The following is a 9,423-nucleotide window of genomic DNA, read 5'->3' on the forward strand; positions in this document are numbered from 1 at the left end:
AAATTTCTGATGGCTGCCCTGCCTGCACCCCTACGGACCTGCAAATGAGGTGAGCGTAGGGGGGCGTACGACCGCGTAGCCCCATAGAGGACGGGGGCTGCGTTCTAATCACACGCAGCACCTGTCCTTCCCGGCAGCTACTTGGTACGGCCCCGCACGCAGCACGGAGCTGTACGTGCAGGCCGATTCGTGTGTGAATGGGGTCTAAGCCCCCATTCACAGCTGAGCGTTCTGTGTGTTTCAACTGCAACAATGCTAAATAGGAACAAGCCCATTATTTTCAATGGTGTCCATTTACACCTGAGCGTTTTGGCCCCTTGAGGGGGAATTTATCAAAACTGGAGAAGACAGAATCTGGAGCAGTTACCCATGGCAACCAATCAGCTAATATCTTTAGTTTGTTCAGTTAAGATTTGAAAATGAAAGAGAAAAGCCGATTGGTTGCCATGCACAGCTGCTCCAGATTTTGTGAAATCCCCCTCAGACTTCTATCAGTGCACATGAAGAAAGGGTGTGCCTGACACCGCTAAATCACTGCGCTGCAGAAAAACATTGATAAAGAGACCGATAAACGTCATTCAGTGAAGATCATATCCAGGAAGCTGCAGACTACACGTAGCATAAAGCAATATGCAGCAACTGAGCTATTTTATGATACAGCCTGCAAGCACCATGCCGGCACCCCGCACACTCTAGTCTAGCAGTGACGTTATGTCACGTGCCTGCGCTTGCAAACGCCAGGCAGTGGCGGCGCGCATGCGTACTCGGTGCTCTAACGTCACGCGCACATGCTCGCGCACTGAGAACGAGCAACCTTGGTGCCCGGTGTCCGTAGAGAGGGCACGTCTAGGGGAACACGTTCGGGACTGGGTGCGGCGTACAATGGCCGTCTATCAGCTGCTGCCTTCTCGCTGTGTCCGTGGTGTCCTGTATGGAGGAAGGATGTGATTCAGGCACAGGAAGAGAGCCGGCCGGGTACAACCATTCCAGCAGAGGTGGGTAATAGTATGCGTCAGCTGGAGGGTGGAGGGCGGAGCCTGATAATGATGAGGATATAGGCTGCAGCTCACCTTTGACCACCAGTGATGGTACGTACATAGGGACAGAGAAAGGCTGAGGTTACTGGAGCCGCATCTGTGTGCAATACAAGGAAGCCTGCAGACAGGATGGATGACTGATCGCAGTGTGTCATTAAAATATGTGGAGGATAATCTCTACTTGCATATCTGCCTTTCAGCCTTGGATATTATACCAGCCATTCTCAGTCAGGGCTCATCCAGAGGTTGCCAGGTGTTCCTTCAGCACTCAGCAATTTCTACCTCTCACATGAGTTACCAATGTACGGGACATTCATCCCATCGGCCACCAATGTAAGGGACATTCATCCCACCAACCACCCATGTGAGGACGTTCCTGCCACCGACCACCAATGTGAGCCCCTCACATTGGTGGTCGGTGGCAGAAACGTCCTCACATGGGTGGTTGGTCATATCCAGGAAGATCAGTCGGTGGGATGAACGTCCCTTACGTCGGTGGGATGAACGTCCCTTACGTCGGTGGGATGAACGTCCCTTACGTCGGTGGGATGAATGTCACTCACATGGGTAGTTGGAAAGAATGTCCCTTGCATTGGTGGTCGGTGGGATGAATGTCCCTTACATGGGTGGTCGGTGGGATGAACAGGACGTTACCACCAATGCAAGGGACATTCTTTCCAACTACCCATGTGAGTGACATTCATCCCACCGACGTAAGGGACGTTCATCCCGCCGGCGTAAGGGACGTTCATCCCGCCGACGTAAGGGACGTTCATCCCGCCGGCGTAAGGGACGTTCATCCCGCCGACGTAAGGGACGTTCATCCCGCCGGCGTAAGGGACGTTCATCCCGCCGACGTAAGGGACGTTCATCCCGCCGGCGTAAGGGACGTTCATCCCGCCGACGTAAGGGACGTTCATCCCGCCGGCGTAAGGGACGTTCATCCCGCCGACGTAAGGGACGTTCATCCCGCCGGCGTAAGGGACGTTCATCCCGCCGACGTAAGGGACGTTCATCCCGCCGGCGTAAGGGACGTTCATCCCGCCGACGTAAGGGACGTTCATCCCGCCGGCGTAAGGGACGTTCATCCCGCCGACGTAAGGGACGTTCATCCCGCCGGCGTAAGGGACGTTCATCCCGCCGACGTAAGGGACGTTCATCCCGCCGGCGTAAGGGACGTTCATCCCGCCGACGTAAGGGACGTTCATCCCGCCGGCGTAAGGGACGTTCATCCCGCCGACGTAAGGGACGTTCATCCCGCCGGCGTAAGGGACGTTCATCCCGCCGACGTAAGGGACGTTCATCCCGCCGGCGTAAGGGACGTTCATCCCGCCGACGTAAGGGACGTTCATCCCGCCGGCGTAAGGGACGTTCATCCCGCCGACGACCGACGTAAGGGACAGTCATCCCACCGATGTAAGGGACGGTCATCCCACCGACCACCGATGTAAGGGACGGTCATCCCTCTGACCACCGATGTAAGGGACAGTCATCCCACCGATGTAAGGGATGTTCTTCCCACCGATGTAAGGGCATTCATACTTCCAGCTGACCACCAAAATAAGTAAATAGGGCCCCCATGCATGGATCACCAGTTGATCAGAGCAAACTGGAACTGCTGTCACTCTTGCCACATTCTTGTCCATTCAGTTTTTTTCCTCCATCTTACGATGGAGAAAAAAGTTATCTGTGTGGACTCAAGTTAGATCTATGGGATGTTGCATGTAAGTGGACATACTGTATGTCCGTTTACATCCAACTACCTTTGATCTAACACAACCAGGTCCATCAAAACTGAACTCTTTTCCATTTTTATTCCTGGACCTAGGGGTCCGGGATAATTGGATGTAAACATACACATCTCCGTTTACAGCTGGTTGCTTATAGAGTTACATTGTGCTTGCAATGAGATCTGTTTCAACAAAGGACAAGCGGATCTGATTGGATTCCTGTCTGAAAGGGGTCTAAGGCAAATATATAGAAAATCAGTGTTTGTTTTAAGAAAGCTCGTAATGATGGCAAGTGACATAATAATATCAATGTTTACTAACCAAATATAAATAAAAGCATAATATGAAGTAGTTGTTTTTAAAACTATACCGGTATTGACTAACACAGGCTCTGCGGCTACATGCAGTAGAGAAGGAGCGGAGTCACTTCAGATACTGTGAAAACATAGAAAATAGTTAGACTGCAAAGCACCATTGTGCATTAAGGCTGGGTTCACACCTGGGCGTACGGAATATGCACGTTTGCCACGCATTTCGTGATGCACATTTTTACCGCGATTTGCTTAAAAGAAGCGCGCGTTTCAGAGCGCTATCAGGCTGTATCCTAATGCATACGCGCGGCAAATACGCCCCAAAGAAGCTCCTGTACTTCTTTGGGCGTTTTACAGCGCGTTCCTACGTGCTGTAAAACGCCCAGGTGGGAACCATGCCCATAGGCAATTATTGGTTTTCACATGTTAAGGGTTTTACAGCGTGCAGGAACGTGCTGTAAAACGCCCAGGTGTGACCCAGGCCTAAATCTATTAATTGGAAGATTGAAGGGTTATTAAATCCTCACATGTTTTTGCATATATTTACTGCTAGCAAACAGTCGATATATGCAAAAAAATTTTTTTTTTTAAAACAACCTTTTAAAAAGGCTTTAAACTTACCTGTGTCTTCCCCGCGCGCTCCCATGCGAACATCTGAAGAGTCCCGGGCGGCCGGAAAGGATCTTTGGGTGGGCGCATGGACACTTCAGATGTTCAGCCAGGAGACAAGGAGAGACACAAGGCAAGTCTATGGAGCAGTGTGCATCCGTACAGACACCGTGGGACATCAGAGAAGAGGAGGACAGAGGAGTCAGCGCTGGATCCGAGACCCGCACCAGCCCTCGACGGAACATCTGAAAAGGACAGTAAAAAAGATTGGATTAAGAGACATAATTTAGGGTAAGTCATTACAGCAGGGTTGGGAAGGGGGGGAAAAAAAACTTTGACTCTAATGTCACTTTAAAAAGTGTTAAAAGTGCATCTTGGGCTTGCAGAGTAAATGTTTTTCAATGAGTTTTCTCCTGTGACATGGCAAGTGGCTGTGTTATAGCAGGTGCTGTGCACTGTGGGTACCGCCAATGAGAAGTCTCATCTGATGTTTACTGGTACCACTTATGACTTCGTCGGGCAGAAATGTGGTGGAGAAAGTTGACTTATCCACTCTAATGTATTATTACTGGGATTTGTTGTATTCCTCTATAGATGGTAGTATTGCGCAGTGTAATGTATTATTGCTGGTATTTGTAGTCCTCTATACAGCGCAATGCAGAATACCACCGGCTATATAGGAATATAACAAATCCCAGCAATACATTATACATACAGTGCGTAATGTATTGCTGGGATTTGTATTTCTCTATAGCTGATGGTACATTGCTCTGTATAATATGCAGCACAATGCAGAATATACCACCAGCTATAGAGGAATACAACAAACCCCAGCCAGCAATAATACTTTATACAGCGACGCAATGCAGAATACCACCATAATGATTATACAGCGCAATGCAGAATATACCACCCTCTATAGAGGAATACAACAAATCCCAGCAATAATGCATTATATACTGCGCAATGCACGCAGAATACCACCAGCTTTAGAGGAATACAACAAATCCCAGTAATACATCATACATACAGTGTATAATATATTGCTGGGATTTGTATTCCTCCTATAGCTGATGGTACGTATACAGCACAATGTACCATCAGCTATAGAGGAATACAAACAATAACTATCCCAGCAATAGACTTATACAGCATGAGGGGGAGAAGTGTAGGCAGTCTTACCTGCAAGCAACTTTACTTTCTTGCCCGAAATCTTCGTTGCCCCATGCTGCAGTCTCCCGTCAATGACGTGATCGTCAACGTTTGATTGACAATGTTTTCCATCATCGATATTAATTGACTTAGTCGATTAGTTGTTGCAGCTCTATTCCTAACCTTAATGCCACCATCAGGAGTGACTGGTCCATATATCCTATGGCCATTTCAGAGGCAATTTTCTTTTTTGTCCTGTAATGATTATTCTTGTACATATTTCTATGCACTGCCAGCCTAGAGATGTAAAATTTATAAAGTGAATAAGTGGGCTCTGTGTACTAAGCTAAGAATGACATTGTTTTTAAGGACATTACAGGATTTGACTTGGTTCAATGTTTTAATATACCCGATTAGAGTTCTTGGTATAGATTGACTATTCTCTTTGCTTCACATTGTAGTTTTTCAACGGCCCTTCACTGTGACAGGAAATTACATGGGTACCTCACTAATTTCTCCTCCTGACAATAGCTGTTTGATTCAAATCGATGGCGTCAGAGGGTTTTATTAGATATTTTTATTTGTTTTGTTTATTTCTGTGTATACTTGTGCATTTTGGCAACTGCATTTTGGTGGCTTCCATACTAATGGGCATGGGCAAAATAGCCCATGCAGTACTTTTCTTAAATGTTCTGGAACTGAGCGCAGTAGTCAACTAGCCTCACTTTTTTACCATAGGAATGAATGGGTATGTGTTTTTTTTTTTTAACCAGACAAAAAACTTTCTAGTCTGGAGATGGTGTGAACAAGCTATAATACTTCATATTCTGTGCTTCTGATCAGAAGATGGTGCATACAAGGCTACTTTGCAGCTCTTCAACAAGCTGATATTCTGCTATATTTCAAATAGCCTGATAACAAATAGTTGAATTGACACATCTCAGAGAAAAGACAGACCCCTTCCAACTCTCATAGCAGATGGAAACCCGTAACAGTTAACAAGTAATCTGGCTGTGCCGAACCTGATTGGAAAAGTGTCATGGAAGCACCCTGTGTGTTTAAAAAAAAATAAACAAATTGTATATGTATACCTTTTATCAAATGAAAGTGGGCAACAACAGTGTTTTCCTTTTTTAATTTGGGAGCACTATTAAAGTGACATTAAAGGAGTACTATTCACTCTGCTTTTCACTCACCTCATAGTTCTAGCCGACCTGTGACAATGAGACTGTCACAGGTCGGCTCAGTAGATCGGGAAGTGAGCGAACACGTACCGGCGTTCGCTCACTTCTCGATCCTGTCACGGCTCTCTGCCTTTACAGTGGAGGGGCTGGATTCCCCCTTCCCCGCTCCGATCCTCCAGCGCTGACTGGTGGAACTGGCGGGGGAGGGGGCGGGTACAGCTGGCTCTGCCTCTAGATAGGCAGAGCCAGCTGTCACTCACGCAGCTGGGCGGATCCAGACATAATTGTCGCGATCCGCTTCAGCTGCGGCGTCTCAGTATACCGCGAGCGGTAGCTTGCAGTATACTGAGCTTAGGGGGACAGGAGGACTCTAGTTTGTGTCTTCCCGTTACCCTAAGGAGAACTATGGGGAAAAGCCCTAACCCCATAGTTCTCCTTTAAAGGATTATTTCCCCCTTCCCCATGCAATTGTAAGGACTTACCTTAAATGATGCCTCTTGATCCGATCATCTTCTTCTTTACAGTAGTTTTCAGGAGTCCCTCCAGCGCTGGCGCCAGTCTCTGATCCAGTGCTGACTCCTCTCTCTTAACTGGCACTTCCTGTCCCACGGAGTCTGTGCGGGTGCACGCTGCTGCATTAACTTACCCTGCGTCTCCTTATCTCCCGGCTGAAGATCCAAACTGCGCATGCGCACACCCCAAGATCCTTTTGCGGCCTCCGGAGAATCTTCAGATCATCGGACGGGAGCGTGCGGTGGAGACACAGGTAAGTTTAAACCCTTTTGAAATTTTTTTTGTCCTTTAATGTTTTTGCATAGATCTACTGCTTGCTAGCAGTAGATCTATGCAAAAAAACCCAGAGGGTTTAAAAACACTTTAACCCTTTCGCTGCCCTCCGGAACATTTTTCAAATCAGCTGGCCAAGCCATTTTTGAATTTTCTGCAATTTTTTTCCTATTGATTTGATTTTCAACTGCTGCGTTGCTAGCGTTTGTAAAAGACCCCCCAAACCATATATTTTCTGAAAGCGCAGGCCCGGTAGAATAAAAAGATGGTGATACTAAATTTGTAGGCCCTGCGATAATTGCGCAAATGTTTCTAAAATTAATATTAAACTGATAAAAATACACATTTTTAAATTTTGTATTTTTTTCATTTGACATTTCCCTTTTGAAATAGAAAAAGAAATTGAGGGCACCAAATCCTCAATTTCTTTTTCTGCAGCAGGTCATCAGCGGCTTGTGAGCCGCTGATGACAGCTATAAATTTAAAGGGGACAGTCTGCTGAACAGCTCTACTATAAGCTGATGGTCGCTAAAGTAGAACAGTAAATGCCAGGTCCGTACGGCGTACTGAGCTGGCCAGCTGGAAGCACTTTTGTAGCTCCGTACGACGTACGTCCTTGGCAGCGAAAGGGTTAAAGCATAGGGTCAGAAATAATTTCAAAAAAAGTAATATATGACAATTTTACCGGTTTTTATATGAGGTGGTTACGTTAGCTTTCTTGTTTAGGCTGAAAATGACTTGAAAAGAAAAAAAATGGACTTGCGGGAGCAGCTACACGGTCTGCATCTCTGTCGGATGCAGACCGTGTAGCTGATTCTACCGGCTTTCAGATCCTTTCGGCTAGCGCTCTTTCAGTGAACACTGGCCGAAAGGATTGATTAGTAAGGTCTGCAGCAGACCTTACCAATCAACCACTAGATCACCAGGGATCGATGTGCCTCCTTGCAGCCTCCCTACACACACACACACACACACACACACACACACACACACACACTTACTTTTTCATGTGTATGGGGGGAGAGTGGTGTATTATTTTATATGTGCAGGGGCCTGTTCTTCCCTATGGGAGGAACAGGCCCCTGCACATATAAAATGTGGGTGGTTTGTTGTTCATATGACAAAACTTCAATAAATGAAGCTTATGCTATCTTAAAAGGACTAGTGTGCTGGTGACAATTCCACAATTCTTCCCTGTGGGAGGACGCGGCCGTACGCTGTCATGCACAGATCCGAACTGCACATCAGTGCGGGTCCGGGTGTCCGTGCTCGGACGCAGACAGGATCCATTCTGTCTGAGTACTGACACCCGGACCCGCATGGATGTGCAGTTCGGGTGTGTGCGTATGATCGCGTCCTCCGATAGGGAGGAACAGACTGCTACGCGCAGCACCTGTCCCTCCCGAAAACTGCCTGATACGGGCATGGAAGTGTGACCCGAGTTTACGCTATGTGAATGAGGCCTAAAGGGTTAGTTAATCTTTGGGGGGAAATTTTTTTTTACTGTGCAGCCAGGGGCCTCCGTAGTTTAAAAACATGAGGGGTACTTTATGAACTCGTTTGTGACAAAAGTTGTAGGTGCAAAAACCAAAATGTCACACTAATTGCAAAGTTTTTTTCTATGTGATGCGTCTTTTTTTTTCCATTATTGTTTTAAGTGTTCTTTCAACATATTAATGTTTGCGACTCGCTGCACCTGTTTTGCAGCATAATTTCACAACTGTGCCATAGTTGCGTTCAGCATTTGCAATATTAAAAACCCTCCAAACTGGTGCACATTTTAGAAGTCCTCCTGAGCATTTCCTAAAGTATCACAGCGCTTGGCAAAGTGTTACAATGCATTGCCATGCAATGTAATTGCTGCATTGTGATTTAAATGTATGGCTACATCTTTTTTTTTGCAACACTCCAACACTGTGCACAAATGACATTGCAGGTGAGAGGTTACCACAACACATAGGTGTGAGGCCAATCTTACCTTATTTACAGTTTTCCGATCCTTAATTTTTACTGTTTCACAAAAAGGCGCAATTTAAAATAAACAAATATTTATTAACTTAATACTTTTATCTTTTTAGATTTAGTAGGAATGTTGAATTATTATTATTTTGTGTGTGCTCTGATAATGGTTTTATTTTATATTGCAAATATTGATTTGATAAACATTTGCGCAACTGTCGCAGGACCTATGAAATTAGTAGCGCTGCCTTTTTCTTCTACCTGTCCTGGTGCTTTTAGAAAATGGATGGTTTGGGTTTTTTTCACAAACTCTGAAAGCTGCAGTTGCAAATTTAAAAAAGGTGCAAAAATGCTCTGGCCAGCTGAGGTTAAAAATGGAGCGCAGAGCATGGCACACAAAGGGTTAGAAGACGCTGATGATGTGACGAATTGATACATTTCTCCCTTTTGTGTAGCTCAGAAAAATAGAGCTTAGTTTCCACAACATACCTGAGGGCGAAACCCACATTCTCCGAAGCCTGGTGAAAGGGAACATCCTCACCATCTGCCATGTCCTGGCATAGAATCTGGGACACGCTGTCTGTTGTGTGTGCCCCGGCATCACAGGAACGAGCACTTTCCTTTTTTTTTTTTTTTTTTTAAACACTGCCCATGT

General features: G+C 46.2%; 1 protein-coding gene across 1 annotated transcript in view; it reads left to right on the plus strand.

Annotated features, from left to right (window-relative positions):
* Positions 1–892: 892 nt before the first annotated feature.
* CCSER2 (coiled-coil serine rich protein 2) overlaps positions 893–9,423 on the plus strand; it is a 102,693-nt gene continuing 94,162 nt past the window's right edge. The window contains exon 1 of the mRNA XM_018575071.1: positions 893–995. The gene's annotated coding sequence lies outside the window, so the exon portion shown is untranslated. The remainder of the gene's footprint in view (positions 996–9,423) is intronic.

The sequence above is a fragment of the Nanorana parkeri genome, unplaced genomic scaffold, assembly GCF_000935625.1.
Source record: "Nanorana parkeri isolate BGI_ZX_2015 unplaced genomic scaffold, ASM93562v1 scaffold51, whole genome shotgun sequence".
NCBI lineage: Eukaryota > Metazoa > Chordata > Amphibia > Anura > Dicroglossidae > Nanorana > Nanorana parkeri.